This window comes from Zalophus californianus, chromosome 11 (genome assembly GCF_009762305.2).
Source record: "Zalophus californianus isolate mZalCal1 chromosome 11, mZalCal1.pri.v2, whole genome shotgun sequence".
Lineage (NCBI taxonomy): Eukaryota > Metazoa > Chordata > Mammalia > Carnivora > Otariidae > Zalophus > Zalophus californianus.
This window is the reverse complement of record NC_045605.1, coordinates 47,405,947-47,423,132: the sequence shown is the minus strand read 5'-3', so window position 1 is coordinate 47,423,132 and position 17,186 is coordinate 47,405,947. Positions and strand designations below refer to the sequence as shown.

General features: G+C 38.0%; 1 protein-coding gene and 1 non-coding gene across 14 annotated transcripts in view; one reads left to right on the top strand and one right to left on the bottom strand.

Moving 5' to 3' along the window:
* The window catches only part of DLG2 (discs large MAGUK scaffold protein 2), a 2,208,086-nt gene that overhangs the window by 1,378,068 nt on the left and 812,832 nt on the right, over window positions 1-17,186 (bottom strand). The gene's annotated exons all lie outside the window — the stretch shown is intronic.
* Window positions 13,306-13,413, top strand: LOC113915569. Its single transcript, XR_003517719.1, has one exon. It is a non-coding gene; the product is annotated as a U6 spliceosomal RNA (small nuclear RNA).

Here is a 17,186-nt window from a genome sequence, read left to right as displayed (position 1 = left end):
ATTAAGGAAATTTTAGCCTGAATTACTTAACAAAAGCATCCTAGAAACACAATCACTGTGGACAGGCTACATTAAACAAAGCCACCAATTTACAAAGCTCCTATAACATATATATATAAATTAGCCATCAAAGCTAAAAAAAAATGCTCAGAAAAAAATCCACTTTCACACATTGATTAAATTATTTCCTTTATAAGCATAAACAGTTTAGAGAAGAAAACTGATTGCTCAGACTCTCCAGGGTGAAAGAAACAAACACATTTCTTTTTAAAAAATCCTCAGCTTCACAAGGTATCCCTTGCCAACCCCCTAAGGAGCAACCTCAGAATCTACTACAGGCTGCAGCAGCTGCCTGCCCACTTTCTCAGCAGCAAGAAATATGCTAAGCAGTGATTACCAACAGGGAAGAGGATCAAAAGGTTGAGGGAATGATTAAGCAAGATACCATTCCTTCTAACAATCAGTTTTCTATAGAGGTCATGAATGATGGAAGCCTGGGTAATCTCAAATTTCAGTCAATTACATGTGAAACACATCTATTCTGTGATCCCTCTATGGGAGCTCCCATTGCTTTAGGCTTCTGGACACATTGACAACAGGAGAACCATCAAAGTCAAAGTGGATTGTTGCCAGAACCTGAGCCTGACGAAGTATATTTCTGTCCCTTCCAAACCATTTAAAACAAATAAACACCCACAAGCCCATGGAAAGAGACCAAGACAAGACCAGAAAGATTCTCAGTCTGTAATGCAAGGAGAGGCTTGGAGTAAGACTTCAATTGGAAGTTATGATTGGTATGAGCAAGATTACATTGAGGGAAGGTGACTAACTTTCATCATAGAATCCGAGTCCCAGGAGGGAGTGAGGTAGAATGGAAATTGCTCTCATTCTGTAGACACTAGGTTGGAGTCTTGTCTTGCTACTTACCAGCTGTTTGAGCCTACAAACATCACTCAACTTCACTGAACCACACTGTTCTCATCTGGGTGAGTCAAATCTGTTGCTTGTCCTGTGTATTTATAAGATAGTGAAGAAGAAATAGGAGGGAGGACAGATTATAATAATTTAAGATAAAAATTTATCCCATACAGTTGTATTTAATCTTTACTAGAATCTTGTGAAGTAGTTATTATATCTATTTTTTTAAAGATTTTATTTATTTATTTGACATAGAGAGAGAGAGAGAGAGTAAGCACAAGCAGGGGGAGTGGCAGACAGAGGCAGAGGGAGAAGCAGGTTCCTCAAATAGAAGGGGGAGCCTGATGTGGGACTCGATCCCAGGACTCTGGGATCATGACCTGAGCCAAAGGCAGTCACTTAACCAACTGAGCCACCCAGGCGCCCATTATATCTATTTTTTAAGTGAAGAAACTGGGACCCAGAATGGTTAAGTGACATGTCCAATGTGACCCAATTGATAAGTGGTAGAAACAGAATTCAAGCCTTAATTCAAAAATTAATTTTTCTTTTCACTGCACTATATCTGCCTCTTCAGTTCTCAAAATTATGGGCTGTGGTTAAGTGCTCTTGGTATCCCTAAGTACTTAATATATTTATTACATAGTAGGTACTCAGTAAAGATTTGATAAATAATGTTTTAAGTATATAAGTTGATTGAGCTCAACCTAGCTAAATAAACATTGTTTTAGTACACCCTATTGTCAGACACTTTTTTTCCCTATTAGGAGCTAGGGACTCAAAAATGAAGAATATTCACTTCCTGGTCTCAAAAAAGTCATAGTAACAAACACATATAGAAACAAAATCCAACTCCCACTATATTCCACTTTTAGTTGTCTTCTGTGGTTTCACACAATACATTGACTCCATTTTGAATGCATGTTGGAAGTGTCTACAGTCACTTCTCTGCTAGTCTTTGAGGCTTAACCAGAATTGGAAGTATGGATTCCTTTAGCTTGCAGCAAGTGTAAGCCACAGTGAGCTGGGAGAGCTATTTTCACTTACTACTTTAGAAGTGTTAGGTAAGTGATGCTTGAGTACCAAGGCTCAAATTTTGGAAGGTATGTGAAACCAAATATTTGCCATGCTTTCAAAGCCATATTTTTTCTCTGGTTTGCCTTTGTTGTGTAAGGTTAAACATTACCAACATTATTAAAGAAGGGATTTGACCAAAGTCAAGATTTATGGAAGACTCAAAACACAGGGAATTAGAGAAATCTGACAAGAAAAGTAGTAATGATGTTACTCCTTAATGGGAAAAGAGGTAGATATCTTTGGAACCAACATAGGCAGCAAGGAGACTCTGGCATTGACATATCTTCAGAATGCAAATGTATCAATAGAAAGGGAGTAAACACAGAAAAAGTTGTGAATGCCTTGTCCAATAATGATTATGGAAAAGAAGCATGTGACTATCACAGTCACTGAAGATTTGCTAGGCTTACAGAGCAGGCATGTTTGATTAGGTCTCTTCCTGAGACTATCTAATACTATCTAATACTATCTAATAGACTATCTAACACTATCTAATAAGGCTATCAAACCTCTTGTTCAAATTCCAGGCTCACCAAGCAGTTTGTAGGAATGGAAAAATATTTTAAGTAAACAAGCCTTTCTAAACATATGTATTTTCTTATTTCCCTTGGCCTTTGTTCCATTTAGTCAGCCAAGCCATTCTGCATCCATTGTCTCAAGTAAGGGATAACACCAAAACAAACAAAACAAGGATTCCATTTTCAGCTTTTGAGTTTTAAAAGTCTCTCTTAGCTGAAGAAACAGAAAGGACTCCCTATAGATTTGGGGGGACACAGGATGAGAAATGCCAAGCTGCCCACCTTCATGACTAAAAATGCCCTAGGCTAGGAGGTGGAAGATGTTGGAAGGGAATCAAGGACTATATGTCAATGTTGCAGATACTTGACAAAGCAGGGAATTCCTCAGGCTCAGAGGTGGGCTGGGGAGACACTGACCTCCCACATAGACTTGTATGATTCATTCACATAAGGGATCTGTAGCTCAGGGAGGTGGCCAATATCTCAGAAGAAATGACTGCAAAGCTTATTTACTAGCAAAGTGCCTGGCATATAGGGGAAGCAAATGATTATTGACTAACTCAATAGGGTCCTATCTGGCAATACTATGAACTTTCAGATTCTAGATCTGGGGACCAGCCCTGAAGACAGTGACTGAGGGAAGGTGCCAAGCCAGCATTTGGTTAGTATCCCTAAATGATGAGGCACACAAAACTTTACATATCTAAGGGAAAAGCTATCAACTAAGAACAGGAAGAACAAAATCACACACAGAAGTTTCCACTTTCCTATTTCTTATAGCTGCTAGAAAATCACTATGTCTCTGCATCTCGTGCCTCTCTAATGTACAGAACACAATGTACATGTCACAGATATCATTCTTATTTCTCTTCTAGGGTTCATGGCTGGAAATAGCCACCAGGTGGTAGCTAGTGAGTAACCTGTGGTGCCCACAGTGCTACCTCCTGCTCAGGAAGAGGCTTGCCCTAATTTCAGGATTTCAGATGCAGTGAGCAGCACCTAACAGATAGCTGGATATGATGGCTGAGCCTTTCAGTGCCTTCATGTGTCACAGGCAAGTTGACAAGGTTGAGTTAAGATAGTTCTGTTCAATGCCATTTTTGAAAGCAGTGTGGCTCTGAAAAACTCCAAGTTTGAACCTTATATAATCCAAATGGGGGCAAAAAACCTCCTCCTTCCTCAATTTGGAATAGTGCTTCTATAGAATCTATAAGTGTGGCACATTTTATGAATCTGACATACTAATTAGAAACATGCAGAAAAGATTCTACATATCGCAAAATATACATTGAAAGCTCCTCATAAAATTGCAGCTAAGAGAAATCCTGAAATAAATCATTTTGTTTAACAAATTTCCCCCATTTCTTTCTTCTAGATTACATTCTCTTAAGGAAAGGACTGTATGTTCCCAACTTTTGAACTCCAGAGGCCAGAACCATGACTGGTACACTAGATGCCAAATAGGCTTATTACCTAATACTGACTGGAGTACCTAAGTAAGCAACCACTAATTTGTGTACTTTGTGAACTTTAATTTGGTATTTCCAGTTTTTCTTAAAGCAGAGTACTGAGAATATTTTGGAATATCCCCTATATTTGGTAGAAAATAGGTTTTTGGAAAAATGCCGGTGGAGATGCAGGATATAAAAGGAGAATCAAACATATACCTAGTAAGAAATCCAAGACATGACTACACACAGCACTTCCACTACACCCATCTTGTCTATCACTTTTGGAGGAAAAAAAATGTGACCTAAGTGTCAGCACAAAGATGGAAGTACTCAATTCTGCTGGAGGATGGGGTCTTAAAGACATCATCAAGAAGGTGGCCATGAAGTGATTCTGGAAGAAGATGTTCATCAGTGGGGAGGGAGAGGCAGGACAGTGCTACAGGCTAAGGCAGCTGAGGGATGCACAGTGGTGTGGAAATATGAAACGGCTTCAGGTGTTTGAGGATATACAGATTCAGAATACTAGAGTTTTAGGTTCAGTGAGCACTGAGGAAAGGTCTGCAGTGGTATTAAAGATAGAGACCAAAACTTGTAGGATTTCCTATGCCAAAATAAGGACTTAAGAGATTTTATGGTATGGACAATAGAAAGTAATTGAAGTTTTGGGGGACAGTCCAGAAGAATCGCATGATGAGATTTATATTTCAGGAAAATCACTTCCATCAACAGAGAGGATAGATTGCGAGCCTGGAGGTGGAAAGAATCAGAGTTACTATTGTGGTATTCCATGTGAGATGATGTGGATGTAAACTAAGACAATAGGCAAGGAAAAGAAGAGAAGAGACAGTTTCAACTTCCTTAATTAAGCAAGTAGAATACAAGGGTTTTGGGTGTGAGAGATGAGGAGCAGGAGATGGGTAGGAAGGTTTCCTGTTTATTACCTGGGTAACTGAAGACATAAAAGTGCAAACTACAGAGCTGGGAAATATAAGATAGAGTAGGTTTTGGTGGACATATATGCGGGTCAATTTTATACATGCAAAGCAAGGGATACATAGATGTCCTCAAGGTGGATATATAAATTTGTGAGTCATTAGCATCATTTTAAGCATAATTTGAATGAATTACATCACCCAAGGAGAATGGATGGGGTATATTAAGACCTGGGAACAACGTTTTAGGGGTAGGTGGGAAAAGAGGAGCCTGTGAAGTAGGATGGGAACAGTTAAAGAGACCAGAGACAAAAATGAAAACATCCCTTCTTCTCGTTTTCTTCCTAACAAGTTCTTGCTCTTTTACAAGCTTTAAAAATGACCTAAAGAAAGAAAAAACTAATATATTCCAACTGGCTTTCTGTATATGCCTGTTATGGTTGATTTCCCCCCTCGATTAGTAGGTTATAAGAAAATGACATAAGAATGGCTTTTTTTTCCTTAAGAGAAAAATTTGGGTATCATTCCCATTTGATCACTTTGGCTGTTGACAATAAGGAAGTGAAATGCCAAATAGGTAGATGGATGGTTATGTGTGTATCTCTTTGCCTATTTACATATAGTCATTGCCATGTGTATGTAATATACACATTCATATGTATATAAACATACATTCTCACCTTATAACAGTAACTCTTTTGACCTCTCCTATCTGTAATGTGACAAAATACAGATGTAATAAGCTCAGATGTTAATATCACTCCCTGTTCTTCAGGGGAAAACATGTTTCTCACAGAACAGCCTATTACACTTTCCAGATGTGAATTAACAAAAACAAAACAAAAACAAAAAACAAAAAACAAAAAAAGGAAATAAATATTTATTTAGAATATATTATGTGGAAGAACTATTCCAGTTTCATTATATTCATTATTTCATATAATCATCATCTTGAAAAATACACTGGCATTGGATGCACCATGGATTCAGTCGACAAGTGGGAAACAGTTTTGTGAGGATGATAGCTTGAGTACTTTCTACGTCAGATCTGCCTCTTCATACTGTTCTCTCCTCTCAGTTGCTCAATTGAGGGACACAGCCACCCATGCTTAAACTCAGCCATATGTTTCCAACACTGGCTGCATATCGGAATTCCTCACAAGACTTTTGAAAGTTAATCAAATCCTTCTCTAGGCTTCTTGTATGAGAATCTCAGGTGGGTTCCTAGACTCTTGTTTTTCTAAAGCAACACAAGTGATTCTGATACTGAGTCAGTATTGACAATCATTGACTATGGTATTCTCAGGACTTCCAGAAAACATCTGCCAGGGTAGCTGGGAGATCCATTACAAATACAGTGGCTAAGAGACCCTTAACCCAGACTCTGGAACTTCAGGGACCGCCATCTATAACACAGGCTTTTTGGTGTCAACACCTCTAGAAAGTGGAGCTTAAAGAAACCTTGAGATGACTGCTAAATAACCAAGCAGTGAAGGCAGCTATCAAGTAGCAATGAAATCAGGATCTCAAAGAGGTATCTGCATCTGCATATTCATTGCAGCATTATTCACAATAGCCAAGATAAGGAAACAACCCAAATGTCCATCAACAGATGAGTGGATAAAGAAAAATGTGGTGTATACATACAACGAAATATTATTCAGCCTTAAGAAAGGAAATCCTGCCATATGCCCCAAAATGGATGAACCAGGAAGGTTATGCTAAGTGAAATAAGCCAGTAACAAAAAGACAAATACTATATAGTAACGCTTATATTAGGTATCTGAAATAGTCAAACTCATAGAAGCAGAATGGTGGTTGCCAGGGGCTTGGGGAAGGGGAAAATGGGAAGTTGCTGCTCAATGGGTATAAAGTTTCAGTTACGCAAGACGAATAATTTCTAGAGACTTGCTGTATAACATAGTGCCTCTAGTTAAGAATATGGTATAGGACACTTTAAAATATGTTAAAAGGATAGATTCCGTGTTAAGTGTTCTTATCATTAAGACACACACACCACATAGGGGCGCCTGGGTGGCTCAGTCGGTTAAGCGACTGCCTTCGGCTCAGGTCATGATCCCAGGGTCCTGGGATCGAGCCCCGCATCGGGCTCCCTGCTCCGCCGGCAGGAGGCCCGCCTCACCCTCTTCCCCTCCCCCTGCTTGTGTTCCCTCCCTCACTGTCTCTCTCTCTGTCAAATAAATAAAAAATCTTAAAAAAAAAAAGACACACACACCACATAAAAGGACACAAGGACATTTTGGGAGGTGATGGATATGTTTAATATCCTGATTGTGAGAATGGTATATGCATATGTCCAAACTCATCAAAATGTACACATTAAATACATGAAATCTTTATATATCAATTATACCTCTATAAAACTTTAAAAAAATGAAAAAAACGTGATTTTTTAATCTTAACAAAGTAAACTGAAAGGGATTATGATTGAGTTTAACATTCTTCTTGGGACAGAGAACTTTGTTAGATTCGTATGCTCTAAACCTAGCTATAGAACTACATACTTCCAATTGTTTGTTTGGATATAATTTCTACTCAATTAATATAGTATTTTAAGTGTGCACTCAAAGTCTTATATCCCATCATATCCTCTAAGGGCATACTTCTTTTTATCAATGCTCAATAAGGACATGATCTGACCTGATCATGAACTGCAATATGCTTTGTACTGGGAAATGCTGCTACTGATCCATCATTAGTAGAGACATGAGCTCAGTTTTCTTTCCTAGGGATGGGAGTAGATTTCTATTGATTCATCTATACTTTTTCAGCAAGTCTCATCACTGTGCTCCTCAACCAATGTTATAAATTAGATAGCCAATGAATCACAAAGAGATGTTAAACAAATCTGCAAAAGAATTCATTCCCTCAAAAAGCATCCATAAAACACCAGCTATGTGTCAGACACGGTTGTAGGCAGCATTAGTACCGGGAAAAATAGAACACAGTCCTTGCCCTTAAGAACTTGGGAGATTGCCATGTAAACTGATCAATACATCAACGTGGTCAATGCTGCAACAGAGTCATGCACATCCTGCCATCACAGCAAGGTGGAAGCAGTACCTAGTTCTACCTAGGGAGGTCAGCAATGATTCTGTAGAAGAGATAACATATAGGTTGTACCTTGAAGACTAAGTTGGATATTTACTTCTTCCTAATTTACATTGCTTTTTAGTTAGCTATAATACGTAAGTATGGAATGCACAGGCTCACATTTTTTTAAAAGTCTTAACTCTCTTTACAGTGTCAGAAGCAATTTCCATTAGATCAGTGATCTAACTTAAGCTAACAAATGATTACCCTTCACATCTGAGCAAAAATAGGTGCCTAACTGAAGATAATGATAATAAGCAGCTAAGATATATACATGGTATTTTATATAGGAAAATCGAGACCTTAAATAAAACACCTAGAGAAAAAGACATAACTTTTTTCCTTGAATTAAATCCTTTCTGGCATTTTTAGAAATATGAAGTTGTTAGATCCAATTCACTGTGGTAAGCAGAATAATGTTTCCTTCTTCTCTCTGCAAAAATGTCCATGTACTAATACCCAAACTTTTGAATAGGTTACAATACATGGTAGAGGGGACTTTGAAGATGTGATTGAGTTTAAGGAGCTTGAGGTGGGAAGATTATCATTATCTTGGATTATCCAGGTAAGCCCAATGTAATTACAAAAGTCCTTATAATAGCGAGACAGGAGGGCCAGGTCAGAAAGGGGAAGGTGAAGATGGAAGGAGAAGGCAGGATTGTGCATTTTGAAGGTGGATGCAGGGTCCACAAGCCCAGGAATGCATGCTGCCTCCAGAAGCTGGACACAAATCCTCTCTTGAAGCCTCCAAAAGGAATGTAGCACTGCTGACACCATCACTTTTATACCCGTAAGTCTTATTTCTGATATCCAATATCAGGAATTTAAGACAATAGGTTTGTGTTGTTTTAAACCACCTAGTCTGGGGCAATTCATTATAGCAGCATTAGTTAACTAATATATATACCAAAGCCTTGGCAAGACAACTGAAGTTGAGCTGTAAGAATGGGAAGCCATAAAATCCTCTGTCACTTATACCATTTCACTATGAGAGGTCAAAAGTTTCCTAAAGAGACTGGAGGGAGAGTTACTCACTCTTGTTCAGAAATTTTGTCATCTTCCATAAAGCTGTAGCATCCCCTGTTCTTTCCATAGAATTTTCAAAAAGTATCTTGAGGTCGATTGAACAACAACTGGCCTTTGGGCTCCTTAACCATCTTTCTAAAAAGAATAAATTTAATTTGAACAATGCTAAGGATTAGCTAACTGGTCCTCATCTTAATAAAGTTATCAGATCAGCTGACAATTGAGGGATGGCCAATGGTATAATGATAGTCCACAAAACATGGGACTGGATATTCTTATGATAGTTAAATGCCAAAGATACAATCCTTCACCTCAATGACCTTATATATGAAGGTCAAAGAAAGTGTCGAAGCAGAAGTAAAAACATGGAGGTAAAACCCTAGAGAAAACTAAACCCTGGCATCTTCTGTCATTTTTCCTAGGAACAAGAGCCCTGATGAAGATTCTTGGTTTCAATAACCCAACCTCCACTGCCAGCTTTGTCTGTTTCCTAAGAAGACTGTTGTGGCAACAAGCAGATGAGGCTGTCAATGAAATCAAGGGACTCTAGGAGGGGATACCTTTTTATGATGAGGTTTTATTAAGAAAAATATAGACCAAGATAGGAAGTCATATTTTTTGTAAGGAAGTACAGTAATTGTGTATTTCACACACATATCATTTAACATACCATTTTTTATACGCTAAACACTACGTTGGGGACTGGAAATAGACAGTGTTCAAGAAAGCCCTCACCAAGCTTAAAGTTTTAACAGAGAAGACAAAAATAAAAGCACAAAGACTCTGAGAATGGGGGACACCTGGGTGGCTCAGTTGGTTGAGTGTCTGCCTTTGGCTCAGGTCATGATCCCAGAGTCCTGGGACCAAGTCCCATATCAGTCTCCTTGCTTAGCAGGGAGCCTGCTTCTCCTTCTGCCTGCTCCTCCCCCTGCTAGTGCTTTCTCTCTCCCTCTCTGACAAAAAAAAAAGGAAAGAAGAAAGAAAAGAAAGAAAAGAAAGAAAAGAAAGAAAAAGAAAGAAAAAGAAAGAAAAAGAAAGAAAAAGAAAGAAAAAAAAGAAAAAGAAAGAAAAGGAAAGAAAAAGAAAGAAAAAGAAAGAAAAAGAAAGAAAAAGAAAGAAAAAGAAAAGAAAGAAAAGAAAGAAAAGAAAGAAAAGAAAGAAAAGAAAGAAAAGAAAGAAAAGAAAGAAAAGAAAGAAAAGAAAGAAAAGAAAGAAAGAAAGAAAGAAAGAAAGAAAGAAAGAAAGAAAAAGATTAAAAAAACAAAAATACTCTGAGAATGAATAAAAGGGAGCCCTGACTAGTTTGTGGCTACTCAAGTGTATTAGCTCAGGCTGCCAAAACAAAATACTATAGACTCGGTGGCTTAGATGATAGGAATTTATTTTCTCACAGTTCTGGAAGTTGCAGTTCAAGATCAGGGTGTCAGCAGGACTAGTTTCTGGGTAAAGGCTCACTGCCTGACTTGCAGACAGCTGCCTCCTTGCTATGTCTTCACAGGGCAGAGAGAGAAACAGAGAGATACAGAGGTACAGAGAAGGGGGTGGGCAAAGAAAGAGAACTCTCTGCTATCTCTCTTATGAACACCTTAATCCCATCCAGAGGGTCCTATTCTTCTAACCTCATCTAAACGTAATTACCTCCCATAGGCCCTATCTCCAAATACCATCACACTGGAGGTTAGGACTTCAACATGTGAATTTTGAGGGAACACAATTTAGTCCACAGCATCAAGAAAGTCTTTATTTGAAGATGTATGAATTAAGGTGACAACAGAATAGAAAATCCTTAGATAATTGCAAATAAAGGAAGATGCATGTACAAATTCCAATATGGGAAGGAACTTGATATAGTTAGGGAACTGAAAGAAAGAGCAGTGAGGCTATAGTACAAGGAGGGAAAGAAACACTGGCATGAGAGAAGGCTGGCAGGAGGTGATCACCAAGAATTTTGTGGACTATCATTAAAAGATTATGCAGTATATCTTTTTTTTAAGATTTTAATTTATTTGAGAGACAGACAGACAGAGAGCACAAGTGGGGAGGAGAGGGAGAAGCATCCTCCCCACTGAGCAGGGAACCTGGTGTGGGGCTCAATCCCAGAACCCTGGGATTATGACCTGAGCCGAAGGCAGACACTTAACTGACAGAGCCACCCAGGCGCCCCTATGCAGTATATCTTTAAAAATGAAATGCTATCAACAAATTTTAAGCAGGGCCAAATTATAATCAGATTTGTCTCATAAATCTCACTGTGGCTTCTATTTGCAATATGGATTGGCATGGGACAAGAATGATGCGATAAGATCAGTTAGCAGTTCATGTGAGAGACGATGATGATGGCTTGCATTAGACTGATAGAGATGGAGAGAAAAGGACACATTCAAAGATATTTAGGAATTAAACTTAACTGATAATGTAAAAGGTAATGAGAGAGGAAGATAAATCAGGGTACATGGCTTGACCAAATGCCCGAGGATGGTGTGGGAGCAACCATCCCTGGGATGGAGAGGTATGGGGGGAAATCCCTGACATGGAGAACACTAGAGAAGAAGTAGATTTCTCAAGCAGAAAATCATAAAATGCGTTTTAGATATTTTGGTTTGATGCTGCTATAAGGCATCAAGGTGAAGTTGCTGAGAAGATAATTAGATAGGTCAGTTTAGAAGAGAGGTTTGGGTAGAAAACGTAAATTTGGGGTAATCAGTAAATAAATAATTACTGATGTCATGAAGTGAGTAAGATCACTTTGGGAGAGAAAATAGAGTAAGAGTGCTGAGGACTTCAATTGCAAGGAAAATATAGTACATGACCAAATTGAACACTAAGGACTCTAGGGCTTTGAACCCCATATGAATACTTGAGCTCCTAGGCAAGGGGGTTGGGGCAGGACCACTGATAATACTTCATGAACATCATGGTATTTCTTTCTCTTTCCAAGCAGTCCCATGCTACCTTCAACCCTTGAATTCTTTTTTGTCTTTTTTTTTTTTGCCATTATTATTTATCATCATCAGTCAGGAATATAGTATCTGCCTTCTCTCATTTCTGTTCCCCAATAAGCTCTAAAAGAAGAACAAATAGACTTCAATAAAAGAAGAAAAGTCATGATTCCCTCTCTTTTTCACTTGCAATTCATCCTTTCTTTCTTCTTGACATTTTCCAAAACTCTACACTTTAAATAAAGTTCCTAATAATTAGAGAAACAATTTGCCCAAGAATAAATAGCTAATATAAGTTGCTCTTTATAACAAGCTGCCAGCTCATTATGTTGGCTAATAAATAAAATCTATTCAGTCATCATGGAAATGGAAAATCATTTCTAAAGGGAAAAATCTAACAAATCAACTATGGTCAATATTTTCTATAGTGAATGGATGAAGACCATGATGAGCCTGTTTTCTCCACTGACTTCCTACTTGTTGAAGGGTGGTTTCACCATTCCAAAGCCTGCTTTATCTGTCCCTCAATAACACAGCACAGACTAGAACTCCAATTTTTCCAGATACTGGAGAAATCTCAGTGTATAGTTTTGAGGTTGGATTGTGTTTGTAAAATATGAATTGCTAGCTCTTCTCTGGTCAGCATGAGTATGAAGCTTCTCACAAAGGAGAGTAAATCCTCCACAACACTACAGTTGTAAAATGGTTGTGTTCCTTTGGACTGTTTATCTCCTTTCTCTAGCTCCCCTGGGTCTCTCATAGTCCCCAACAATGACTGTTAGTAAACCAGCAAATATAACCAAATGTCATTAGCAAAAATAGATTGCTCCCTGAATGACTCCACAAAACACCTACTGCCTTACAGACAGTATGAAATTTTTCGTTCAACTGGATACTTAAAAATCACCAGATATTGACTGAATGCCAAAACAAAACAAAAACAACAAACAAACAAACAAAAAACCCAAAGAAATATTTACACTTTGGACTATTAAGAAGCATAAATCAACTCTTGATTTCCAGAAATTCACAACTTATTGATGGCTCATGACAGTTATATATCACAAGACAATAGGTTAGAAGGGCAATTAAGCTCATGCATTTAGGATAGAGTGGTTAGTGAGAGCTCTTAGAGAAGTGATCTCGTATGTGGTGTGTGTGTTCTAATGATTAGGATATCAAGAAACAGGATGAGGGGAGAGGTACATGTCAATCTGATTAGGTAAGGACAATGTGGTTTTGGGATTATGGAAGGCAGGAACTAGGTCTGTTTGTGTGGTTATAGGGCTGGGAGGTTCAATTGTCAGTATCATTATTTATTGACAATCCTGTGCTTGATTCAGCAGCACATGTACTAAAATTGGAATGATACAGGGAAGATTAGTATGGTTCCCTGCGCTAGGATGACACACTATTTATTTACAATCCCTATGATACCATAGCCATGCATCAGAATATTTTGTATGTTTTCCACCACAAATATGGGGCCACCACTGCCCATTTATTACAAAGTGTTAATCTAATTACAGAATACATTCCGGCTCAAAATGCAAAATAGGTTCAAAATACATTTCAATCCAAGTATGAATGATATCAAGATCCTCCTAATCCCAACTTCTTTCTTAATAGCAGTGAATTCTGGTACTCAAATGGGCAAAAAAAAGTCCAGCATAATTTATACTAACAGATGTTTCTAGAAAAATTCCAAATCAGTGAAAGCCTAGGAAAATAACCAACTTTAAGGGCTTTTAATAAGCAAGCTGAAAATAAGAAGAGTACTATGAAGTGATTTCTTTTTTTCTTAACAATCATACTATAAATCACTTGGGACAAAGATAATACAGTAGTTGTAGTAGATGAAAATGAATGGAGTGGAAAGAGCTCACCAGAGAGAAGGCAAATACTAGACAAAGAAATCACTATAAAGCTGCACAAAGGAGAACCCCAAGCCTGACTAAGGAAATAAGCAGGAAAAAGTCAGCAGAAGGCAGAATTGGTTCACCCCTGCCTATAAGACAAAGACAGACTTCAGTGGAACTGAGAGCTCACTCAGAGAAGATCAGTCACCTCCAACTGGGAATCCCTATTAAAACACGTAGACAGTAAAGTGCCCAGCTATCCTGGTGACTTATTTCAGAACCCCTCCTCCTATGTCTGCCATCTGCCCAACAAATTAAATGACACATGAGTGAGTTTAGGGCACAAACAGCCTAAGACATGTTTGGTTTATCCTGACTTCTTTGAAAGGTATATTTCCACCTTTCTAGTTTACATAAAAATGAAATAACTAAAGTTTAAGTGTATTGTCTTGCAGATGTTTATCATACAAATGATTTATTAATTAAATAAATGGTATAATACAGACCCTATTTTCCACATAAGTACTCTAACTATAACATTCCTTTGTTCCAAAGCAGAACATCTAAGAAACTAACCTCGTGGGCACAGTTAAAAAAAATTCAGCCCTTTCTCCACAGTATTCAAGAGTGTTCAGAATGTTTGATATATTGGCGTTAGTGGACTCTGAGGAAAGTACACATAATTTAGTTTGGCCCAAACTCTTCCAATAATTTACTATCTCTAGACTTGCAGCATGAAATAATTAAGGAAATGAACCATTAATTTATTCACTCATTCAATAAGCATTTATTGAGCACCTACTATTAGGCATGGCGCATTTCTAGACACTAGAGATACAGAGATAAAACGCTAATGGAGCTTACATTTGGTGGGCCGGATGTAATTATAAATAACAGTATGAGGAATGTGAGAACACATCAAAAAATAAAACTGCAGCATATTGCAACCAACTGAAGTATATAATTTGTCATCATATCTTCAAACTATCAGAGTAGTGTTAGGGCATAAGTAAGTTGGGGACAACAAAAATTAGAAAGTGCCTGCTGATCAGACCTGGAGAAGAATGTGCCTGATGTGACCTTTGCCTTGACATTTGCAAAGCCTATTATCTTATCCTGACAATAGGTTACAAGGCTTGGTTTTGAAAAACATTCCAACATGTAACTTTAAAAACTCAAAATAACTTGTTATTCACTCCCAAGACCTTTAGCACTTCATTTCTTAAAAATCTAATTGAAGAGATTAAAAGGAAATAGCAAAATACAGGAAAAGAAAAATTGAACTATGTCAAATCATTTCTGGAGGTAATTATAGACATGATTTCAGATTTTTGGCATGTCTGTTTCTGGAAGTTCTTGTTTGTAGACATTGTTTCATTAAAAATCTAGATAATATGGCATAATGCTAGGTTTGCAACAGTTTTACATCAGATTTGCTTATATCATAACATTTTAATTTTTTTAAAATATTGATCTGGGGAACTTTGTCAGCAGATGTAAACCTTATCAAAAACTTTACTTTTTGTTTTATGGAATGGATAAAAATTGAATATGCTTTTTTGATTGCTCTTTTTTAATCTACAGCTAAATGAATAACCAGAGTTTCCCAAAGTAGGTCAGAATAGGACAATAAACTCAAGTACTTAACACTGACCAATGTAAATTTGGTTGCTACTTCTGTCAATTTCTGTCTCTTCTTCACCTCTCCCATCCCCCATGGTTTCTGAACTTTATTTTTCTTCATCATAGCCAGATGTTTTAGGGACTCATCCCTCAGGTGCTGATCTTAAAAGTTAGGGTGCCCAATGTGGAGCACAAATCTTTTTTGCTCCTCAAGGAGAAACTCCAGGTTTTGAGTTCCCTCCCGATTGCGGGTCACCACACCAGGGAGTGGTGTTTATGGTGAGACTCTTTCTCAGCCTTTCCTATCCACTTCAATATAGTTTCCCTCTCATGTGCCTGATGTGAAGTGGCTGCTTTGCCAGTTTTTTTTTAGTTTAGGTTTGTTTTTGTTTTTTTCCCCAGAGCAAATTGTTCCATATATAGCTGTAGATTTGATGTGTCTGTGGGAGGAGGTGATATCAGGGTCTTCCTACATTATCATTTTGGACCAGAACCTTGAAATAGATCAAACTTTATTTTCTACATTCTTTCCTGTTATCCTTGGAACCATCACTTGTATACTTTTTACCATGCCTCTTCATCTGCTGTGAGTGATTCGATTGGGTATGAGAAGATAAAATAGCCTTCTCATCAGTCAGGAATCTTTTCTCTATGCCCTTCTTCATATAAACATTGCATTCTTAATAAGCACTTTAGCCAACACTCATACCTATAACATCAGTCAGCACTGATGTTTTACTTTTCCTTCTCTTTGGAGGCATTTTAACAGCAATAAAAAGAAAGGATTATAACATTCATTTTCCTTTTCCTTTCCTAGTGTGAGTCTTCACTTTTGTAGCTGGAGGCATCTGGGCAAACAAGTATCTACAGACCTGCCTAAAGCTGAGTTCTCATTGTCAGCTTCCCAACAGAAGGGAAAAGCATAAACAAAGACAAGCACATTTCTGGAATTTCTCTTTGTCAAATATTCCTCCCCTCTCAGGCTCAAAGAAGCCAAATGAGGAAGATCACAGCCCAATCACTGATGAAGGCCTGGAGCATTCTGTAAGAATCCAGGATCAATAATGTGTCTCGACATCAAAAACCAGCTTAGTCTTCTCAAAACTGGGGTGCTAATTCCAGAGGCCCACTGTTTCTTAATGGGGGTGCTACTCATATTCTGGGCAGACAACTGTGCCAGTGTCTCGTACCTTGCTGGGTACTTAGCAGCCCTGGCCCCCTCCCACTAAATGCCAATAGCTTTCTCCAGTTATCACAACAACAACAAAAAATGTGACCAAACATTTCTAATAGGTGCCTAGGGTGATGGTGCTGCCACGAGGTATGAACCACTGTGCAAGGCCAACTGTGATACAGTGACAAGGATGACTGGTGGAGAAATCAGGAAAGGCAGATGGTAAGAAGTAATAATTAAGCAGTTGCAGGTGACACAAAGACTGAAGACCTATACCTCTGAGAGCTTGTAATGCTATCCTGGACTGGGATGGCCCAAAATGCCATCTAGGATCACTGAAAGTTGCCAAAACAGGGAACATACTCTATCTTCTATTCTTTTTAAATGTCTGTTTCAAAATACATATTTTAAATTTATATATTAATTGATTTGTCACTCTTGTCTTCAGATTTGAGTTGCCCTTATAGGATGCTGGTTGCTTTACAGAATTTCTCACTGGACTCCAAAGGAATGGTAGCAACCCTCGAAATGAAAGGAAATGTTTACTACTCTAAT